The sequence below is a fragment of the Salmo salar genome, chromosome 07, assembly GCF_965601325.2.
Source record: "Salmo salar chromosome 07, fSalSal1, whole genome shotgun sequence".
NCBI lineage: Eukaryota > Metazoa > Chordata > Actinopteri > Salmoniformes > Salmonidae > Salmo > Salmo salar.
Window position 1 is genome coordinate 33,475,603 of NC_138297.1, and position 19,143 is coordinate 33,494,745.

Here is a 19,143-nt window from a genome sequence, read left to right on the forward strand (position 1 = left end):
AAAAGCATTCCAGGTGAAGCTGGTTGAGAGAATGCCAAGAGTGTGCAAAGCTGTCACTGAGTCAAAGGGTGTCTACTTTGAAGATTTGAACACTTTTTTGGTTATTACGTGATTCCATATATGTTATTCTACAATGTAAAAACAAAGAAAAACCCTTGAATGAGTAGGTGTGTCTAAACTTTTGACTGGTACTCTGGAACCCTGTATGGTGTAATTTATGAATTAAGGCTACTACTTTTTTTAGCTAAGAATATAATAGAATAAACTGTTAAATAATGGAGAAAAAGACCAGCATATTTTTGCGATTTTATTTTCGCTATATGCAAACATAGTTTGGAAGTATGCTCTGGTGGCCTGGGCGGCATCCCTTTGTTTGAATGATGGCCCATGTCAATCTTGGTAACAACTCTGACTGACTTCTTTATGGAACAGTACATTTTGGGTGGTTGCCTGGCTGGTTCCTGAGAATATGAAGAAAGGAGCAGAAACATGAATTAATATGCCAAAATGAAGATAAAATGCTACGTAGACATATTATTATGATGTAGAAGAGCAATTTGCATCCAGCTGTTGTCAGCAGCAGCCAAAAGAGATCCTCTGCCTCTGATAGTTGGGTTACTGCCAGACTGAGCAAAACATAGTGTGTTAAAAGCCAATTCATGATTAACTAGGCTATTGAATCACAAAGACTTATTATAGCATATATAATACTTTACTAATAAATCATTTAGATACATACCTCCTCTGTCAGCCCACTGGCCATCACGTAATTTCAACAAAGGTCAGCAACAGTCTTCTTTGACTACAAGAAAATAGTCCCCTCACTGAAATACTCAAATAAAATGAACAATTAGCTAATTTCCAATGTCAGGCTGGGTCTGTAGCTCTATTTTTCATATTCCATAATTTAAAAAGTATATTTATTTGTAAGCTAGCTAGCTTGTAAAGTGGTTTATTAAAGTAGCCTAGCTTTTTCAGCTCGCTAGCTAGCTTACAAACGGTGCACAAATTCTAATACAACTTTATCTATCTAGCCCATAGTTCATCACATGACTTTGGCTTCATATATTTGAATTAAATAATCAACTTTGTTTACCTTAATAAATTGAAAAATAGTCTATTTGCATGTTCAACCACCTTCCTCGTGCGTCTTCATGCTTTAATGGCAGTTGGTTTTTAATTCTGAAGGGCAGTTAAAATTTGAAATTATCAAAGGTTCTGTATAGAACCCCTTAATTTCTATTTATTTTAAAGCAAGAGGAAATCATGTGTTTATAGGAGTGTTTTTATTAAACACATTATTTCCTCTTGCTCCTAGCTAGCACTTAGTTTGCAACAGTGCAGGTTTGTATGAACCTTTCTCTATGAACCTTGCTGTTTGACACTCTGACCTCGGTAACAATTTTGTAAAATACAAATTCGATCTCCCCCTGCCATAGAGAGTTAAGGTGTCGGATGTCCGCTCCACATCACACTCTGGGGTAGGGTTAAAACGCTCAAGGTTCTTTGCCCTCATGGGGTAAATAAATGTATAACCTTTTTTAGTGATCTTAAATATCATCCAAAGAGCCAAAGGGTTCTATATAGAACCCCAAAATAACAATATTTTCTAAGAGTATATGCTACATAGCCCAATAACAGCATAAGGTTGCCTTTTCATAGAGCATCTACAGATAGACTAGTCAGTAACATGTTACTGACTAGTCTATCTACTAACCCTAACCTTAACCCTTTTCTAACCCTAAACTTAAACCTAACCCTTACCCTAAGCCCTATTCTAAACCTAACACTAACCCAGGGGTTCCCAAACTTTTTGGGCCTACGACCCCATTTTGATACAAGAACTTTCTCGCGAGCCCAACCACGTGAAAATAAATTATGTAATTAACAGCGAATGTTAGCCCCAATAAAAAAGGTTATCGCAGTCAATTGCAAAACATTCTAACTGTACTTCTGATTGTATTCTCAATTCACCATCATATACTTATGTGGGGCTATGACATTCAATTGCAAATTAGTCTGACATAAGAGCACTTATCTCACCACCACTACTGAGATGAGTGTGCTTGATGCATGTCGCATCGGAAATTCTCAAAGTCAGGAGGCGTGGTTAACAGTGCGTACCTCGTACGTGCCGTTTCTTGCTCGGGAATCGTGAGACAGAACAATATGTCTTCGTGAATAGCACCCCCGACATGTAGCAAACAAAAGTCAGTGTATCTTGGCCCTCACAGCTAACATCCATTTGGAGAGCATAAGGTGGGGAGTTTGAGTCGTTCCTCAGTTTCTTTTTGATTGCTAGTTATATCATCAATTCTTAGTTTGACAGTGTTATCGGAGCGTAGCGGGCTTAGCCATAAGGCTATAACTAGCAATACAAATGGCTGTTTGAGATACAAATAAGATTACTACACAGATTGCTTGTTAGCTAACAGTTCACTTGCTAGCTAACAGTACGCTTTAACTTACAATGAAAACGACTTTCTGACAAAATTAGGAACTTATAATATCTGAAAATATAGTTAGTCTTACCTGTATACATGGATGAACACTTCACGGGAGCGTGTCTTTTCCATTTGGTTTGTAGCTAGCTAAAAATTGTTTGGCCGTTGTGTCAAGTCATCCCGGTTCACACTGATCGTGTGCAGAAAGTAGACCATCACAATTTGTTCCCACTGATCTTCAGGGCAGCAATATTGTTGAGAGCAGTAGCAACACTTTTGCAGTTCTCCATTGCTAACACTATATATTTAACATGTTATAGACAGAAGCGTGCTACATGGCAGACCAACCTGAACTAATCTCTTGACATGTCCAGCCCATCCTTTATCTCAGTCAATCACGGTTAGCGGGAAGGTTCCTGACTTTTTCCTGGAAACTAGGCTCGTAATTTAACAATTTTATTCGTATTTACAGATGGCATACACATTTGTTATTAAGGCACATGAAAGTTCACATGTTCCAGAAGGTAATTCTGGAAAAACTTTCAAATGCCTCTCCTGTGTAGTAGTGACGTGCGACATTGGCCTAGCTTCTTGAAACGGATCACATATTATGTTTTATATATATATATAGTTGAAGTCAGAAGTTTACATACACTTAGCCTGTTATGGATAGGGGGCAGTATTTTCACAGCCGGATAAAAAACGTACCCGATTTAATCTGACTATTACTCCTGCCCAGAAACTAGAATATGCATATAATTATTAGCTTTGGATAGAACACACTCCAAAGTTTCTAAAACTGTTTGAATGGTGTCTGTGAGTATAACAGAACTCATTTGGCAGGCCAAAACCTGAGAAGATTCTGTACAGGAAGTACCCTGTCTGACCATTTCTTGGCCTTCTTTGCCATCTCTATCCATTACAAAGGATCTCTGCTGTTACGTGACACTTCCTACGGCTCACATGGTCTCTCAGAAGGCGGCAAAAAGCTGAATCGTGGCTTTGCAGGCTCTGGTTGAAACAAAGTAGCGCGTTTGGGTAGTGGCTGGTTACAGTACTGTGAGACTCAGGCTCGTGCCCGCGTCGACAGAATGCTTTGTTTTCTTTCCTCTGTTTACCTAAATGCAGATTCCCGGTCGGAATATTATCGCTTTTTTACGAGAAAAATTGCATAAAAATTGATTTTAAACAGCGGTTGACATGCTTCGAAGTCCGGTAATGGAATATTTAGAAATCTTTTGTTACGAATTGCGCCATGCTCGTAACCCTTATTTACACTTCGGATAGTGTCTAGAACGCACGAACAAAACGCTGCTATTTGGATATAACGATGGATTATTTTGGACCAAACCAACATTTGTTATTGAAGTAGCAGTCCTGGGAGTGCATTCTGACGAAGACAACAAAGGTAATCAAACTTTTGTAATAGTAAATCGGAGTTTGGTCAGGGCTAAACTTGGTCGGTGTCTAAATGGCTAGCCGTGATGGCTGGGCTATCTACTGAGAATATTGAAAATGTGCTTTCACCGAAAAGCTATTTTAAAATCGGACATATCGAGTGCATAGAGGAGTTCTGTATCTATAATTCTTAAAATAATTGTTATGTTTTTTGTGAACGTTTATCGTGAGTAATTTAGTAAATTCACCGGATGTTTGCGGGGGTTATGCTAGTTCTGAACGTCACATGCTAATGTAAAAAAGCTGGTTTTTGATATAAATATGAACTTGATTGAACAAAACATGCATGCATTTTATAACATAATGTCCTAGGTGTGTCATCTGATGAAGATCATCAAAGGTTAGTGCTGCATTTAGCTGTGGTTTTGTTTTTTGTGACATTATATGCTAGCTTGAAAAATGGGTGTCTGATTATTTCTGGCTGGGTACTCTGCTGACATAATGTAATGTTTTGCTTTCGCTGTAAAGCCTTTTTGAAATCGGACAGTGTGGTTATATTAACGAGAGTCTTGTCTTTAAAATGCTGTAAAATAGTCATATGTTTGAAAAATTGAAGTTTTCGGATTTTAGAGGAGTTTGTATTTCGCGCCATGCCCATCATTGGATATTGGAGCAGGTGTTCTGCTAGCGGAACGTCTAGATGTAAGAGGTTAGGTTGGCATCATTAAAACTCGTTTTTCAACCACTCCACAAATTTCTTGTTAACAAACTATAGTTTTGGAAAGTTGGTTAGGGACATCAACTTTGTGCATGACCCAAGTAATTTTTGCAACAATTGTTTACAGACAGATTATTTCACTTATATTTCACTGAATCACTATTCCAGTGGGTCAGAAGTGTACATACACTAAGTTGACTGTGCCTTTAAACAGCTTGGAAAATTCCAGAAAATTATGTCATGGCTTTAGAAGCTTCTGATGGGCTACAGTAAAACGAGTCCTGTATCAACATAAACTGAAAGGCCGCTCAGCAAGGAAGAAGCCTCTGCTCCAAAACCGCCTTAAAAAAGCCAGACTACGGTTTGCAACTGCATATGGGGACAAAGATCATCGTTTTTGGAGAAATGTCCTCTGGTCTGATGAAACAAAAATAGAACTGTTTGGCCATAATGACCATTGTTATGTTTAGAGGAAAAAGGGGGAAGCTTGCAAGCCGAAGAACACCATCCCAACCGTGAAGCACGGGGGTGGCAGCATCATGTTGTGGGGGTGCTTTGCTGCAGGAGGGACTGGTGCACTTCTCAAAATAGATGGCTTCATGAGTAAGGAAAATTATGTGGATATATTGAAGCAACATCTCAAGACATCAGTCAGGAAGTTAAAGCTTGGTCGCAAATGGGTCTTCCAAATGGACAATGACGCCCAGCATACTTCCAAAGTTGCGGCAAAATGGCTTAAAGACAACAAAGTCAAGGTATTGGAGTGGCCATCACAAAGCCCTAACCTCAATCCTATGGAAAATTCGAAAAAGTGTGTGCGAGCAAGGAGGCCTACAAACCCGACTCAGTTACACCAGCGCTGTCAGGGGGATAGGGCCAACATTCACCCAACTTATTGTGGGGAGCTTGTGGAAGGCTACCTGAAACGTTTGACCCAAGTTAAACAATTTAAAGGCAATGCTACCAAATACTAATTGAGTGTATGCAAATTTCTGACCCACTGGGAATGTGATGAAAGAAATACAAGCTGAAATAAATCATTCTCTCTACTATTATTCTGACATTACACATTCTTAAAATAAAGTGGTGATCCTTACAGACTTAAGACAGGGAATTTTTACTCTGATTAGATGTCAGGAATTGTGAAAACTGAGTTTAAATGTATTTGGCTAAGGTGTATGTAAACTTCCGACTTCAACTGTATAAGCTTGTGAGCAAAGTACTTGCACAGTTTAGTGGGAACAATCAGCCCACGGAGAGAAGCACGAGTTTGAACTTCACTTAACTTTCTAGAGTTTTCCCTGTTAGTTAACACTAACAACCCTTTTCTGTGGCAATTGTGATTGAATCAATGCAACATTTGCTAGTGATGCACTGATATTACATTTTTGGCCGATACCGATATGTAATACTTTCCTTGGCAAAAAAAAAACTATACCGATGACCAATTTTTTACATTTTAGTGGCCTTTTAAGCATTCTAGTACAGTAAATAGTTAACACACACACATGGACACAGCGGTCTAAGGCACTGCATCTCAGTGCAAGAGGCTTCACTACAGTCCTTGGCTCGAATCCAGGCTGTGTCACATCTGGCCGTGATTGGGAGTGCCGTAGGGCGACGCACAATTGGCCCAGGGACGTCCGGGTTTGGCTGGGGTAGGCCGTCATTGTGAATAAGAATTTGTTCTTAACTGACTTGCCTGGGTTAAATAAAAGTTTTACACACACACACACACTGACCAAAAAGTTATTTGGTTGGCATTTACGTAGATCCCCATTACCAGTAAAACATAATCAAAACCTATTTCTTTCACTTACTTGCTGTGCTGTGTCGTTGTTAATTTGTTCAGTCGTGTCATTCTCAACCAGGATTTCATCATGCATGTCAAACAGTAAAGTTTCATATCTGTCTGTCTGAGGCCTCTCTTCCTCGGTGCGCACTGTCACTGTGTCCATTTCCATCTTGTCCAGCTGTGTATGTAACATTTCACATAAACCCCGTTTCTTGTCTGCATCGAAGTAGCGGTCCTTGTATCTAGCATCGAGCATGGTGGCGACACAGTAAAGAGGTTCAGAGAGCATGTCACCGAATCGCTTGTTCATAGCCTCGAGTACTTTTGTAAGTTTTAACCTCACGGTCTGTGTTGGCAATTTTGTTTAGCAGGCGTTTTGATGCCATGACAGGGTATCCCATCTGCTGAAGACACAGTTGAGTCAGTTGTTCGAATGGAGCTAGGAGTGTTCATGTTTCAAACATGTTCTCAAATGCCATTGAAATGGCAGCAGCGGTATGAGAACCAGCACATTCTTGAGCTTTCCTCAGTATGTGCTGTCAGACTCACTGTGCTGTCAGACTCATAATGCTCATGGGGCTGACATCGCTGGTCTAAATGTCAGTCGTGAAGCTAATAACAGTGACGCTCATGGATGTGAGTTTCAACAATACTGTATAACTCCGGTTGGGCAACATCTGAAAAATAGTGTGTACTGGGGCTCGACCAGTCGGCGAAAGCCAACGTCATCCACGACAGAACACTGTTGATTGTCAAGGGTATTGAATTCCATTATTGTGGCATTAATGGATTTCGCCTTTGAGTTGTCTTACTCTTAAATGAGTGCTCGACTTGAACTTGTTTAGATGTTGAGAGTGTGCGCTTAGTGTGCACGATATCTAAGGAGGTCTTGAGGTTTTGCTCGCCTGAGGTAGTGTGGTCTACAGCTTATCATGAGATACTCTATCTACCTAGAGTTTTCATCTGTATTTTTCATAGCTGTCTACATACCACCACAGACCAATGCTGGCATAAGACCGCACTCAATGAGCTGTATACTGCCATAAGCAAACAGGAAAAGGGTCTTCCAGAGGCGGCACTGCTAGTGGCTGGGGACTTTACTGCAGGGAAACTTAAATCAGTTTTAACTAATTTCTATCAGCATGTTAAATGTGCAACCAGAGGGAAAAAACTCTGGGCCACCTTTACTCCACACACAGAGATGCGTACAAAGCTCTCCCTCACCCTCCATTTGCCCAATCTGACCCTAATTCTATCTTCCTGATTACTCCTTACAAGCAAAAATGATAGCAGGATGCACCAGTGACTTGTCAATAGAAAAGTGGTCAGATGAAGCAGATGCTAAACAACAGGACTGTTTTGCTAGCACAGACTGGAATATGTTCTGGGATTCTTCCGATGGCATTGAGGAGTACACCACATCAGTCACTGGCTTCATCAATAAGTGCATCGATGACGTCGTCCCCACATTGACTGTATGTACATACCTCAACCAGAAGCCATGGATTACAGGCAACATCCACACTGAGCTAAAGGGTAGAGCTGCCGTTTCAAGGAGCGGGACTCTAACCTGGAAACTTATAAGAAATCCCGCTATGCCCTCCGATGAACCATCAAACAAGCAAAGCATCAATACAGGGCTAAGATCGACTTGTACCACATCGGCTCTGACACTCGTCGGATGTGGCAGGGCTTGCAAACTATTACAGACTACAAAGGGAAGCACAGCCAAGAGCTGTCCAGTGACACGAGCCTACCAGACGAGCTAAATAACTTCTATGCTCGCTTCGAGGCAAGTAACACTGAAACAGGCATGAGAGCATCAGCTGTTCCAGGCGACTGTGTGATCACGCTCTCCGCTGCCAATGTGAGTAAGACCTTTAAACAGGTCAACATTCACATGGCCGCAGGGCCAGACGAATTACCAGGACTCTGAATATGCGCTGACCAACTGGCAAGTGTCTTCACTGACATTTTCAACCCCCCTGTCTGAGTCTGTAATACTAACATGTTTCAATCAGACCACCATAGTCCCTGTGCCTAAGAACAATAAGGTAACCTGCCTAAATGACTACCGACCCGTAGCACTCAAGTTTGTATCCATGAAGAGCTTTGAAAGGCTGGTCATGGCTCACATCAACACCATTATACCAGAAACCCTAGACCCATTCCAATTTGCATACTGCCCCAAAAGATCCATAGCTGATGCAATCTCTAATGCGCTCCACACTGCCCTTTCCCACCTGGAGAAAAGGAACACCTATGTGAGAATGCTATTCATTGACTACAGCTCAGCGTTCAACACCATAACTCATCACTAACCTAAGGACCCTGTCACTAAACACCTCCCTCTGCAACTGGATCCTGGACTTCCTGACGGGCTGCCCCCAGGTGGCAAGGGTAGGTAACAACAAATCCGCCACGCTGATCCTCAACACAGGGGCCTCTCAGGGGTGCGTGTTCAGTCCCCTCCTGTATTCCCTGTTCACTCATGACTGCACGGGCAGGCACGACTTCAACACCATCATTATGTTTGCCGATGACACAACAGTGGTAGGCCTGATGACCGACAATGACAAGACAGCCTATAGGGAGGAGGTCAGAGATCTGACAGTGTGGTGCAAGGACAACAACCTCTCCCTCAACGTGATCAAGACACGCCACATTCTCATTGACGGGGCTGTAGTGGAGCAGGTTGAGAGCTTCAAGATCCTTTGCGTTCACATCCCCAACAAACTAACATGGTCCAAGCACACCAAGTCAGTTTTGACGAGGGCACGACAAAACCTATTCCCCCTCAGGAGACTGAAAAGATTTGTCATGGGTCCTCAGATCCTCAATTTTCTACAGCTGCACCATCGAGAGCATCCTGACTGGTTGCATCACTGCCTGGTATGGCAACTGCTCGGCCTCTGACCGCAAGGCACTTCAGAGGGTAGTGTGTATGGCCCAGTACATCACCGGGGCCAAGCTTCCTGCAATCAAGGACCTCTATACCAGGCGGTGTCAGAGGAAGGCCCTAAAAATTGTCAAACACTCCAGCCACCCTAGTCATAGAATGTTCTCTCTTAGCTACCGCACGGCAACGTAGCTACCGCACGGCAACGGGAACCAGAGCGCCAAGTCTAGGTTCAAGAGGCTTCTAAACAGCTTCTACCCCCAAGCCATAAGACTCCTGAACATCTAATGAAATGGCTACCCAGACTATTTGCATAGTTCCTGTAGTTTATGATCAGCTCCTTGGTCTTACGGACATTGGGAGAGTGACTGTCCTGGCACAACACTGGCAATTCTGACTTCCTCCCTGTAGGCTGTCTCATCGCCATCAGTGATCCGGCCTACCACTGTCGTGTTGTCAGTAAACTTGATGATGGTATTAGAATTGTGTATGGCCACACAGTCGTGGGTGTACAGGGAGTACAGGAGGAGACTAAGCTCACACCCCTGAGAGGCCCCTGTGTTGAGGGTCAGCTTGGCAGAGGTGTTGTTGTCTACCCACACCACCTGGGCCCGTCAGGAAGTTCAGGATGCAGTTGCAGAGGGGAGTGTTCAGTCCCAGGGTCCCGAGCTTGGGGATGAGCTTGGAGGGGACTATGGTGTTGGACGCTGAGCTGTAGTCTATGAACAGCATTCTTACTAGGCCTGGGAGGTAACCATATTTTCATGTTACAATAATATTCTCCTCTCGTTCCGGGATTTACGGTATTACCGGCATAGCACACAAGGGGGCGATTAAAAAAGTAAGAAATGCCCATTGGGCCTCTCTTACGAGAATGCTATAAACATTTGCACAAACTAATAGCGAAATCACATAGATATTGTTGACTAAATGCTAACAAGCAAAAATGGCCATAAACTAATTGCAAAGACAGGAAAATCAAGCACATAAAGTGAATCAAGCATAGCTAGTAGCTATTGAACTAAAGAAATTGTTCAAATTAACATAGTTGTGATGCATGCTTTTCTGAAGGAAGAGCTGCATGTGTACACAAAGAAAAAAACGGGGAAAAATGGCAGCTGTACGGAACTCATCCAGAGCTCTTTGACTTCTGACAGAAAGCCATTGTAAGATATCGGATTGCAAACATTTTGTAGTGAATTGAATACAATTGTAACTTCATCACCTCATGTGCGCCACACAACAGAGACTCGCCGATAGATATAGAAGGTATGGATTCACCGGCTCTCGCTTTCTCCCGTTGTGCTATTTAGAAATAAATGCGTGACAGGCTCAACTGTTCTGGGGAACTACGGTAAGCTTCATAATGTAAAATAATGTGACTGGTTGTCACGATTCCCACCGACGGTGGCACCCCCTCCTGCTCGGGTGGCGCTCGGCGGTCGTCGTCACCGGCCTATTAGCTGCCACCGATTCCCTTTTGCTTTTCCCCTTTTTTTATTTTAGACACCTGTGGTCAATTAGCCATTAGAGGGGCTATTTAGTTTAGCTGGCCCGCTCCTTGTCGTGCGGGATTAATTGTTGTATTCGACTGTCTAGTTCGTGTCGGCTTGGCATTGTCATACCTTATATTTATTCCCCTGTGTTTGGGAACTTTGTTTTTTCTCTCAAAGTGTTATTAAAAAACAACACTCCCTGTGCTCGTTGCTTCCTGCGCCTCATTCCTAACACCACGACTACCAACGCCGTTACACTGGTGAAATGAAGAACTCAATCTGCTTCATCTCCTAACATATTGCACAAGTTGACTGCAGGTATTAACTTAAAAAGGTAGCTACAAATATTCAAATGTATTGATACAATTCTAAGAAGTAGTTTTGAAAGTGACAGTATTGAATAACCATCCTGTGGCTTTTTCCAAACACCCTCGGTTTATGATATATACGGTATACCGCCCAAGCCTAATTCTCACATAGTTATTTTCCCTCTTGTCCAGGTGGGAGAGGGCAGTGTGATGTGCAATTAAGATTGCACCGTCTGTTGGGGCGGTATGCGAATTGGAGTAGGCCCAGGGTGTCTGAGATGATGGTGTTGATGTGTGTCATGACCAGCCTTTTAAAACACTTCATAATTACAGATGTGAGTGCTACAAGGCGATATAGGCATGTTACCTTGGAGTTCTTGGGAACAGGGACAATGGTGGTCACCTTGAAACATGTTGGGATTATAGACTGGGACAAGGAAAGATTGAAAATGTCTGTGAAGACACTTGCCAGTTGGTCCTTGCATGCTCTGCGAACGGGCCGGTCCTGGTATTCCATCTAGCCCGGAGGCCTTGCAAATGTTAACATGATTTAAAAGTTTTGCTTACATCCCATGGAGAGTGAGATCACACAGTCATCCGGAACAACAGGGGCTTCCATGTTTTCTCCAAGTGAGCATGAAGGGGATATAACCTACACTACCGGTCAAAAGTTGTAGAACACCTACTCATTCAAGGCTTTTTCTTTATTAGTGAAGACATCAAAACTATGAAATAACACATATGGAATCATGTGTAGTAACCAAAAAAGTGTTAAACACGTCAAAATATGTTTGAGATTCTTCAAATAGCCACCCTTTGCCTTGATGACAGCTTTGCACACTCTTGGAATTCTCTCAACCAGCTTCACCTGGAATGCTTTTCCAACAGTCTTGAAGGCATTCCCACATATGCTGAGCACTTGTTGGCTGCTTTTCCTCCACTCTGCGGTCCGTCTCATCCCAAACCATCCCAATTTGGCTGAGGTTGGGGGATTGTGGAGGCCAGGTCATCTGATGCAGCACTCCATCACTCTCCTTCTTGGTAAAATAGCCCTTACACAGCCTGGAGGTGTGTTGGGTCATTGTCCTGTTGAAAAACAAATGATAGTCCCACTAAGCCCAAACCAGGGGTGATGGCGTATCGCTGCAGAATGCTGTGGTAGCCATGCTGGTTAAGTGTGCCTTGAATTCTAAATAAATCACTGACCGTGTAACCAGCAAAGCACCCCCACACCATCACACCTCCTCCATGCTTTACGGTGGGAAATACACATGCAGAGATCATCCGTTCACCCACATAGCGTCTCACAAAGACACAGCGGTTGGAACCAAAAATCTCAAATTTGGACTCATCAGACCAAAGGACAAATTTCCACCGGTCTAATGTCCATTGTTCGTCTTTCTTGGCCCAAGCAAGTCTCTTTTTATTGGTGTCCTTTAGTAGTGGTTTCTTTGCAGCAATTCGACCATGAAGGCCTGATTCACACAGTCTCCTTTGAACAGTTGATGTTGAGATGTGTCTGTTACTTGAACTCTATGAAGCATTTATTTGGGCTGCCATTTCTGAGGCTGCTAACTCTAATGAACTTATCCTTCGCAGCAGAGGTAACTCTGGGTCTTCAATTCCTGTGGCGGTCATCATGAGAGCCAGTTGCATCGTAGCGCTTGATGGTTTTTGCGACTGCACTTGAAGAAACTTTCAAAGTTATTGGCACCTGTTAATTGAAATGCATTCCAGGTGACTACCTCATGAAGCTGGTTGAGAGAATGCAAAGAGTATGCAAAGCTGTCATCAAGGCAAAGGTTGGATATTTGAAGACTCTCAAAATATATTTTGATTTAACACTTTTTTTATTTTATAGTTTTGATGTCTTCACTATTATTCCACAATGTAGAAAATAGTAAAAATAAAGAAAAACTCTTGAATGAGTAGGTGTTCTTAAGCTTTTGACCGGTAGTGTAATTGATTTTGCGTATTGATTTAAACAGAGTAAACGTTAACACTAGACAGGTCAATATCATGCTGATACAGACAAACCTCTATAATGTAGTGTCTAATTGATGATAGAGTTCAGTGTGTCAAATCGGAGGGCCTGTTGTCCGGGCCTCTGGCAGTCTCTATGTGGGTGCCACAGGGTTCAATTCTTGGGCCGACTCTTTTCTCTGTATACATCAATGATGTCGCTCTTGGTGCTGGTGAGTCTCTGATCCACCTCTACGCAGACAACACCATTCTGTATACTTCTGGCCCTTCTTTGGACACTGTGTTAACCCTTTCACGTGTGAGTTCCAAATATCTCTAACGGTCGCCCCAGCGTGAGTTTTTTTTATGCACGTGATGTTCGAACGTTCTCTTCATTCCAGAATGTGATTGTTACAACAACACTGAATGGCTCAGATTGGGAGGTTACCGTGATTGACTGCCTGCACGCGCCATTTGTATCAATAAATCACTATCAGAAAATGCTTTGTGTGGTATTATTGATATATTTAGTATTTTATTCACGTTTTTCAATTACCTGTGATAAATCATGCGTTCCGATTTTTGCATAAATTGTAATGGGCGCATAGTATGTGTGTAAAATAATGTTTTGAAGGTTGTACTGATTATGATGAGCTAAGCTAATTCCAGCTATGTGTATGGAGCCATGTTTGTTGACATACAATGCATTCTGGGTTTCACGTAATCATCTGTTTGACCAAAGATGTTATAACAAAATGAGGAGAGTAAGAGTTCACTCATTTTTTGAGGACTTCTGGAAATGAATGGTGGGATGTGAACGACAGTAGATGACACACCCCTTCAACAAGCATACTATAAACAGACCAAACTCATCTTGTCTTCTCTTATTATCTTCGGTTTCTGTGAGGAAAAAATGCATGGCTGCGCGCTGAAACTAATCAACGGATTACTTTCAATTTCTAGAAAGTGTTTTACCTAATTATTTAGATCAATGGTGAGCTCACCCTTGATGTGATTAATTATACATAGTAATTGCTATTAGCTAATTCATATTGTAGTTAATGTCAGCCGAGAGTTAGAAAATATGACTGCTTGTGTTGGGTCAATCTTTCCTCAGTTAGCGCTAGGACAAATGTAGACTACATTTTTCCGGTTAGGATGATCATGTTGTGCTATATACACTTCTGTGAATATCTGAACATTGCATTCAAAAATAAACTGCTAACATTCTGGACATAACTTTGTAAGGACTGTGTTTGTGTAAATAGTTTCTGAAAAAAGTGTGGCCAGCTCAAATGCTGATTGTTGCGTCATTCGAAACTGGCCGTTCTAAATGAGTGTTCTAATCACATGGGGTGTGATCATACGCTTCAGGGACCACTGTAGAACGATCACACCCTGTGTGATGGTACGTGTGAAAGGGTTAACTACCCTCCAGACGAGCTTCAATGCCATACAACTCTCCTTCCGTGGCCTCCAACTGCTCTTAAATACAAGTAAAACTAAATGCATGCTCTTCAACCGATCGCTGCCTGCACCTGCCCGCCCGTCCAGCATCACTACTCTGGACGGTTCTGACTTAGAATGTGTGGACAACTACAAATACCTAGGTGTCTGGTTAGACTGTAAACTCTCCTCCCAGACTCACATCAAACATCTCCAATCAAAAGTTACATCTAGAATTGGCTTCCTATTTCGCAACAAAGCATCTTTCACTCATGCTGCCAAACATACCCTCGTAAAACTGACCATCCTACTGATCCTCGACTTCGGCGATGTCATTTACAAAATAGCCTCCAATACCCTACTCAATAAACTGGATGCAGTCTTATCACAATGCCATCCGTTTTGTCACCAAAGCCCCATATACTACCCACCACTGCGACCTGTACGCTCTCGTTGGCTGGCCCTCGCTTCATACTCGTCGCCAAACCCACTGGCTCCAGGTCATCTACAAGACCCTGCTAGGTTAAGTCCCCCCTTATCTCAGCTCGCTGGTCACCATAGCAGCACCCACCTGTAGCACGCGCTCCAGCATCTCTCTGGTCACCCCCAAAGCCAATTCCTCCTTCGGCCACCTCTCCTTCCAGTTCTCTGCTGCCAATGACTGGAACGAACTACAAAAATCTCTAAAACTGGAAACACTTATCTCCCTCACTAGCTTTAAGCACCAGCTGTCAGAGCAGCTCACAGATTACTGCACCTGTACATAGCCCATCTATAATTTAGCCCAAACAACTACCTCTTCCCCTACTGTATTTATTTATTTAGCTCCTTTGCACCCCATTATTTCTATTTCTACTTTGCACTTTCTTCCACTGCAAATCTACCATTCCAGTGTTTTACTTGCTATATTGTATTTACTTCGCCATCATGGTCTTTTTTGCCTTTACCTCCCTTATCTCACCTCATTTGCGCACATTGTATTTCGACTTATTTTTCTACTATATTATTGACTGTATTTTTGTTTTACTCCATGTGTAACACTGTGTTGTTGTATGTGTCAAACTGCTTGCTTTATCTTGGCCAGGTCGCAATTGTAAATGAGAACTTGTTCTCAACTTGCCTACCTGGTTAAGTAAAGGTGAAACAAAAAAAATACAAAAAATGCAAGGCTATGCTCGTTCCAGCAGAAAGGGAGAAGGAGAGAGAGGGAGTTGGAGAAAGAGAGACAGAGAGGGGAAAAAATATAAATTTAAGTTCCTTGGACGAGACGCAGACATAATTTCTGCTATGCCAACTCCGTGTGCTTGGATTGGATACAAAACACTGTTGGGAAAGACTTTGGAAATATCAACATACTTCTCTTTAATTGTCTCCTATAGTATAAGATTAGTGTGTGAGTATATATGTGTGTATATATACAAATCTTTTAGCGGTTTATCTTAATAGCACAATGCATGAAATTTCCCTCAAAGCTACTAATATAAACCTCACACACATTCCCTTCTGCCAAAGTACACACACTCTCTCTTTCCTTCTCACTTATCTCCCTCTCTGTCTCTCTCTCTATCCATCTTTCCGCTCTCTCTCCCCCCTCTCTCTTTCTACCCTCTCTCTCTCTCAATTCATTCTCTCCTGACAATGAGTGTTGTGCAACTGACTTGCATAACGCCAAACTTTTTATATACAGTTTTTGTGCGTTTATAAATAGAGCGGATCTTCCAGGGATGGTTATAGGCATTTTTGTTGACCATAGAACTTATTTTCTCTATCAGAAGAGAGGGAGACAGGTGGGAGGGGGAGAGAGATGAAAAAAGGAGGGAGGAGGGGGAAGTAAAGAGCGAAATAGAAAAGGAAATGGTGAGAGCAATAGGTCAAGATCAGTCAACAAATGAGCGGGAAGAAGAGAGGATAGTGTCACTGCTATAGATTATGTCAGCGTGTACTACAAATATACGGAGACGGAAACACACGCAAACATGCGTGCGCACACCCTATGTCCCCTTGGTCAAAAGTAATGTGCTTTATAGGGAGTAGAGTACCATTTGGGACGCGTTAAACTGCATGTGACAGGGAGGGGCAGCGAGATGGGCAGAGGGGGAGAGCGAGAGGGAGATAGACGGTAGGGGAGAGAGACGCTGGGACAATTGTGTGCCGCCCTATGGGACTCCCAATCACGGCTGGTTGTGTTACAGCCTGGAATCGAACCAGGGTCTGTAGTGACGCCTCTAGCAATGAGATGCCACGCGTTAGACCGCTGGCCACTCGGGAGAGACGGAGAGTGGGAGAGACTGGGGGGGAGACTGGGGGAGGGAGAGTGGGAGAGACTAGGGGAGGGAGAGGGATGGGGGAAGAGACAGAGAAAGACGGTGGTAGAGAGAGAGATGGAGGGAGACGTTGAAGGGAATGAGAAACTGGAGGAAAGAGGGAGAGAGACGTGGGTGGGAGGGAGAGAGACAGGGAGGGAGTGAGACATGAGGAGGGACAGAGACACGGGGAGAGGGAGAGACAGAGATGGAGGGAGGGAGATGGCTATAGACGGGGAGGGACAGAACGACACGGGGGAGGGAGAGACAGATGATGAGGGAGAGAGAGAAACGGAGGGGGGAGGGAGAGAGACGGAGGAGGGCGAGAGAGAGAGGGGGGTGGGAGAGATGGGAGGGCGAGAGACGGAGGCGGGGGGAGAGAGAGAGACGTGGGAGAGAGAGAGATATAGACGTGAGAGAGAGAGACGTGGGAGAGAGACGTGGGAGAGAGAGACGGAAGAGAGCGATTGGGGGATGGAGAGAGAGACGGGGAGGGAGGGAGAGCGAGACGGGGGAGGGAGAGCAAGATGGGGAAGGGAGAGAGAGAGGGAGACAGGGCGAGGGACAGAGTTGCAGGGAGGGAGACGGAGAGGGAGCCGGGGAGGGAGAGCAAGAGGGAGACGGGGGAGGGAGAGCAAGAGAGACGGGGCGAGTGACAGAGAGTTGCAGGGGGGAGGGAGCGAGAGGGAGACGGGGAGGGAGAGCAAGAGAGAGACTGGGCGAGGGACAGAGGAGCAGGGAGGGAGAGAGATCAGGGAGAGAGACGGTGGAAGGGAGAGACTGGGTGAGGTAGAGACAGAGTGATGGGGAGAGACCGAGAGAGACTGGATGGAGAGCGAGAGACGGGGCGAAGGAGAGAGACGGGGAGAGAGAGAGAGACGGGGGAGAGGGAGAGACTGGGGGATGGATAGACTGGGAATGGAGAGAGGGAGACAGAAAGACGGGGGCAGGGAGAGAGACGAGGGGGAGAGAGAGATGAGGGGGAGAGAGACGAGGGTGGAGAGCGAGATGGGGGAGGGAGAGCAAGAGAGAGACGGGGCGAGGGATAGAGAGTTGCAGGGGGCAGGGAAGGAGGGAGATGTTGGAAGGGAGAGACATGGGGAGGGAGAGACACAGAATGATGGGGAGAGACCGAGAGAGACGGGATGAGAGCGAGAGACAGAAAGAGATGGGGGGGAAGGAGAGAGACAGGAGAGGGAGAGACGGGGGAGAGGGAGAGACGGGGGATGGATAGACGGGGAATGGAGAGAGGGAGACGGAGAGACAGGGACGGAGAGACAGGGATGGAGAGACTGAGAGACAGGGATGGAGAGCCAGGGGAAGGAGATACTGAGAGCCGGGGGAGAGAGGGAGATACGGCGGATGGATAGACGGAGAATGGAGAGAGGGAGACGGAGAGACAGGGATGGAGAGACTGAGAGACAGGGATGGAGAGCCAGGGGAAGGAGATACTGAGAGTCGGGGGAGAGAGAGAGAGAGGCGGGGAGGGAGCGATGGAGAGCAGGGGTAGGAAGAGAGAGACAGGGAGGAAGGGAGAGACAGAGAGAGAGACTGGGGGGAGGGGAGACTTAGAGACCGGTGGAGGGAGAGAGGTAGATGGGGAAGGACAAAGAGACACGGGTGGAGGGAGAGACATAGAGACGGGAGAGAGAGAGACGGAGAGATGAAGAGATGGGGGAGAGACAGAGAGTGATGGGGAGGGAGAGAGACAGAGAGAGAGACGTGGGAGGGAGACGGGGAGAGGAGAAAGACTGGGGAGGGGGAGAGAGAAAGAGATGGGGAGATGGAGAGGGAGAGACAGGGGAGGTAGAAAGAGAGACTGGGGGGGGGGGGGAGAGAGACAGAGAGAGAGGTGGGAGGGAGGGGGAGAGGAGAAAGACTGAGGGATGGAAAGAGGGGGAAGGGAAGTAGAGACGGGGAGGTATAGGGAAAGAGATGGGGAGGGAGAGAAAGACGGGAGGGAGAGAGACAGATACGAGGGGAGAGGGAGGGCTAGAGAGACGGAGAGATGGGGAGGGAGAGAGAGGCTGAGGGGGGGGGAGTTGGGTATGGAGAAAGAGGTGGGGATAGAGGGAGAAGGAGAAAAAGAGCCGGGAACACATTTAAATAATGGTTTTACTGAATTCTTTATATGATTAGAAGTATTTTGGATGGAAGTTCTTTAACCTTTAATTTACCTTTAACCTTTCATAAATTGGACCCTCCTGTCCCACAGTCAACTCTCATTTCTATAGCTATTAATTAAAGCTACTGGAAGAACATTCCCCTCTTTTTCTCCTCTCTCGCATTCTCTCTTCTCTCTCTCTCCCCGACTTGAGGCCTATATTTCTCTTTACCCTCCTTTTCCCCCTTCTTCGTTCTCCTTTCTGTATTC

General features: G+C 44.5%; 1 protein-coding gene and 1 long non-coding RNA gene across 2 annotated transcripts in view; one reads left to right on the forward strand and one right to left on the reverse strand.

Moving 5' to 3' along the window:
* Window positions 1-19,143, forward strand: part of tnfsf10l (TNF superfamily member 10, like) — an 80,907-nt gene that overhangs the window by 2,114 nt on the left and 59,650 nt on the right. The gene's annotated exons all lie outside the window — the stretch shown is intronic.
* Window positions 382-1,185, reverse strand: LOC106609049 (uncharacterized). The gene is made up of 3 exons (XR_001329626.3): window positions 1,097-1,185; window positions 740-824; window positions 382-461 (listed from the first exon to the last, which is right to left on the reverse strand). It is a non-coding gene; the product is annotated as an uncharacterized LOC106609049 (long non-coding RNA).